General features: G+C 30.7%; 1 non-coding gene across 1 annotated transcript; it reads left to right on the top strand.

The window, feature by feature from the left end:
* The first annotated feature begins 557 nt into the window (after nt 1–557).
* On the top strand, nt 558–664 carry LOC139903302 (small nucleolar RNA R71). The gene has a single exon (XR_011778131.1). It is a non-coding gene; the product is annotated as a small nucleolar RNA R71 (small nucleolar RNA).
* Nucleotides 665–5,076: the final 4,412 nt, after the last annotated feature.

The raw sequence follows: 5,076 nt of genomic DNA, 5'->3' as shown, positions 1-5,076 counted from the left end.
GTAATTATTTTTATTTACATTTCTATTTACAATCAAAGGTTCGTGAATCGTCGGGAGTAGTCAAGGTCAAATGAAATCTTGAAAATTAGTTTCCAACATTTTGAGACTCGATTTAATAGTCTTTGCTTATCGTGTCGAAATCATATATAGATTAAGTTTAAATTTGGTCGGAAATTTCTGGATCGTCACACTCTCGTTGTTCCATGGTTTGTTCAATATTACAATCTTTCATTAAGTGTGGTCCACCGCATTGCTCACAACTGATTCGTATCGCGTGAATATCTTTATTCATCTTTTCCATTCGTCTCTCGAAAGCATCTATTTTTGTGGAAACGGAATCAAATTCATGGCTTGAATCGGCCCTAGCCGCTTTAGATGAACGAAAAATATCTTTTTCCTGGTGCCACTCGTGTGAGTGGGAGGCTGTGTTAACAATAATTTTGTGAGCTTTAGTTGCGGTTTTCTTCATAATGGAACCACCAGCTGCTGTGTCGATGTCTTTTCGTGTAGCAATGTCGACACCTTGGTAGAATATTTGTACTATTTGATAAGTGTCTAAACCGTGTTGAGGACATCCTCTCAACAACTTCCCGAATCTTATCCACGCCTCATATAATGTTTCATTTGGCTTTTGCGTGAACGTAACAATTTCTCCTTGAAGTCTTACGGCTTTAGATGCAGGAAAGAATCTTTTAAGAAATTTCTCAACTAAAACATCCCATGTATCAATCGCTCCTTCAGGTAACGATTCTAACCAATCTTTGGCTTCTCCCTTTAAAGTCTAGGGAAACAACATGAGATAGATCTGTTCATCCTCAACTTCTCTGATTTTAAATAGAGTACAGATCCTATTAAAGGTTCGAAGATATTCATTTGGATCTTCTTTTGGCGTACCACTAAATTGGCATTGATTAGTTACCATGTGTAGGATTTGTCCTTTGATTTCATAATCCGGTGCATTAACATCTGGCCGAATAATGGCATGATCTTGGCTCGTACGTGTGGCTCTCATTCGATCCTCCATACTTAGAGGTTTCGGATTTTTCATGATTGAATTTGTTGAATCTGAATCACTAGATGATTCTGATTTAACGGTTTGTGGTTCAGGAGGAATGATTAGTGGTTCAGGATCTTGGAATTGTCATTGAATATCCTCCGGGTTCTCAATTATGAAGTCGGGTTCAAAAAATGGATTATCGGAAATTTGAATTGGAGTAATTGTTTGACTAGATGATGATTCTAAAGAAAAATCAACAGCGGCAATATTGGCTAGATGTCTTAATCGGGTTACAGGTGGTGAACGTATGAAAGGTGGTGAACGTTTTGCTCGGTGCATTCACTGAATATCCTATTAGTTATTATATAAGTTATCAAATTAATAGACTTTTCTGCTTTTGCCCACGTTTCGAATAGCCAAAAGATGCAGCAGGGAGCCAGGATCCTTTAAATCGGAAAATCCCCAACTCAGCCACTAATAAATCCAACTATTTCTACGAAGCAGAAAATTTTGGATGTCTATTGATTTAATCGCTTAAAATAATTTTTCTTCGAAAATTTAAAAATTCTAAGTCCTAAGAGCTAGAGCGTAGAAACGAAAAAGATAAAGCGCGCGTCGAAAAACGAAAAGTCGAATAATAAACGTCGAAAAATAAAGGTAAGAAAGAAAAACGTCGAAACTTAAAAGTCTAAAAAAAATTAAATCTAAAAAGTTGCGCCAAAAGGTATTAAAACTTAAAAGGAATTCTATATCCAAAACGGCAAAAACTTAAAAGGCACTAAAATTTAAAAACTGCGTCACAAAATTCTAAAGCGTCTAAATTCTAAATCTAAAGAAAAAGCACTTAAGGGATTTTACGGCAAAACCTAAAAACTAGAAACATAAAAATAACTACGGCAAAACTAAACTTAAAACTAAATACGAACGACAAATATAAAAACTACGAAATAAACTAAAAAAATGATACAAAATAAAAAATAAATAAATAAATAAGAAAAATAAGATTTTATATAAAAATATTATTTTTTTATTATTATTTTATAAAACTATTATTCTATATATTTAATAATAATTATTTAACTTGAAATTACAAATTATTATTAAAACTAGATATAAATATATATTAATTAATTAAAACCCTAATTAGGTTTAATAATAATAATAATTAATAAAAACCCTACGTGTAATAAATGCGTTTAAGGTTTTGGCATGTCCAGTGTATCTCATGCGACCGCATGAAAATCAGCCTACAGGGTCATGCAATCGCATGGCCATGTAGGTTCAGCTGGTTGCAGGCTCAAACATTCATTTTTTTTTTTTTGTAGAAAATATTTATAGAATATTTATATAAAATATAATAAACTTATATTTTAAAATCTTAAAAATAAAAGTACTTTTTAATTTTATAAATAAAGTTCTTAATATATATATATATATATATATATATATATATATATATATATATATATATATATATATATATACATATATATATATATATAATATTTATATTTTTAAAACTTATTACAAAAACAATATATTTTTACAAAATAAGAAATTATATATTTTTACAAAAATATAGTAATAATAAATATAGCGTTTGTCACCAAGTCCCCGGCAGCGGCGCCAAAAACTTGATGAGTGCAGTGGTGGTGTATACAAAATGTTATTATTTTTATTACAAAATACGATACAAATTACACAAGTTTTATTTATTTATTTACAAATGGGATATACCTAAACCTTGCTACAACACTTATAGATAGTGTACATAATCGTAGAGTAGTGTAGTTTTTAGTAAGTCCGGTTCGTTCCACATGGAGCTAGTGATTACGTACTATATTTTTAACAACTATATTTATATAAAATATATATATAATTATATTTTTAACAACTATATTTATATAAAATATATATAATTATATATATTAATATTATTATTATAAAAGGGGGGTTTACCGTTTAATGACCGGTTTGTCGATTTTATATGTTAAGCGTAAAGATAAATGACAATAATTAAAGTGTGTAAAATAAATGACAAAATTTAAATGACGATATATAAAATTGCGAATAATAAAATGACAATAATTAAAAGTATGATGAGAAATACAATAAAAGTATTATGCCTATTTAAACTTCTGTAATCATGATGTTTGACGTTTTGATTTTAATTTATTACTCTGGGTTAATTGTCCTTTGTCCTGGATTATTTGAAACCTATCTGGTTTTTGCCTATAATAGTCCATCGGTCATAATTATAAAATGCTCGTCAAATTAACCTTATTCCCGAAGTCAAATATTCCAACTAATTAGGGATTTGGACTGTAACAAGGTTTTAATACTTTGTTAATAATTACACCAGGTTATCGACTGCGTGTAATCCAAGGTTTTAATACTATGTTAACAATTACACCAATTACACTTGTATGTAATCCACCCCTGTTTTAATGAGATATGAATATTAATTTACCCACTTGATCAGTTTGAATAATCAATTACCCAACCCGAATAATTAATTAAATAATTGTAAAGGATGTCGTATAAACGTCACTAAATAGGACATTCATAATCATTTAATAATTATTAGATTAACTAATTTGAAGATAGGTTCGACAGATTCCAATGAGTTATCATTCGATTAGACAATACCCCCATCTATTAATAGTCCATAGTCCAATGTCCACAAGTATCGGTCTTTTGCCAAACCCGAATTATGGTACAAAATCCAATAACCCCGTCTTAATATTTAGTCCAACATCATGATTACTTCGACTTAAATAAGCATATAATAACTTAGTTACGAGACATTAATTTAAAAAGGAAAAACATAGCTTACAGTGATTATTAATAGCGTAGAGTTACACGGACAGAGTTTCGACTTAAAACCCGTAAAACATTCCTTACAATAACCCAATTATTATTAACTTAATATTAAAATTAATATTGTAAATATAAATATATTATTTTTATTACAGAGGAAGAAGAGTGAAAGAGTGCAGGTGTGTGAATTGGTGTCCTCTCTTCTCCTTAAGATGTTGTATTTATAGGTAAATTAGGAGTACTGTGCATGAGTTGAAAGTTTCAATCATACGTTCATTACAATTCATGCACTTAATATTATTATTATTATTATTATATTATTATTATTATTATTATTATTATTATTATTATTATTATTATTATTAATTATATATATATATTATATTATATTCTTGTGCATAGTTGACTTGTAATTTTAGCTCCGTTGAGTCGTACGTTGATAGTTGGTTCATGTCTCGATTTCGGATTTTCGAACGCCTTTTCGTATGCTTAGATATCTTGTACTTTGCGTTTCGCGACTTGTACTCTTGTCAATATTAAGACGTAATTATCAATAAATGGAACCACTTGGATTGTAACTTGTACGTTTGAGCTTTTTGGTCATTTGCGTCTTCAAATCTTCATTTTCTTCTTTTGTCTTCGCACTTATTTAATATAAACGATTATTACATGAAAATAGAACAATTGCAACTGAAAACTTTACATATTGGGATGATATTGCGACTAAATATATGTTCATTTGGAGTACTATCAGCATTCAATAGTGCGAAAACACCCTTCGACATTCGAGATCCACGTTGTGCTAATCAAAGGATCCGGTTTCCCATCATACATTGGAGGTTTATTCCTCATGAAGCTCTTATGACAACGCTCCATTTCACCACTACTTCGAAATTCAGAATACTTCCTATCCAATTCTTCTTCAAACGCACCCATTCGCTCCGCAACGGCGGTCGCAACTCTAGTATTAAACTCATCGTCGCTCGCCTCGATCCCATTTCTCGTCATCATTCTAAAGAATGCAAAGCGATTAGTCCACGAACGTATAAAACCACACGCACAACAACACTCGTTGTACATCACTTGTTAGACACGATTTGCACCCGTAATAAGGTTTGCAAGTCCTTATTACGCACACATGCCGTATCGACTCGTTAGTACAACGACTATCTTGCTCGATGATATTCGCAACGCAAACAATAACAAAACACAACGCAATAGTATATTAATAATATCCGCATATTAATATAAACGTTAGC

The sequence above is a fragment of the Rutidosis leptorrhynchoides genome, chromosome 3, assembly GCF_046630445.1.
Source record: "Rutidosis leptorrhynchoides isolate AG116_Rl617_1_P2 chromosome 3, CSIRO_AGI_Rlap_v1, whole genome shotgun sequence".
NCBI classification, from domain to species: domain Eukaryota; kingdom Viridiplantae; phylum Streptophyta; class Magnoliopsida; order Asterales; family Asteraceae; genus Rutidosis; species Rutidosis leptorrhynchoides.
This window is presented reverse-complemented; position numbering and strand designations above follow the sequence as displayed.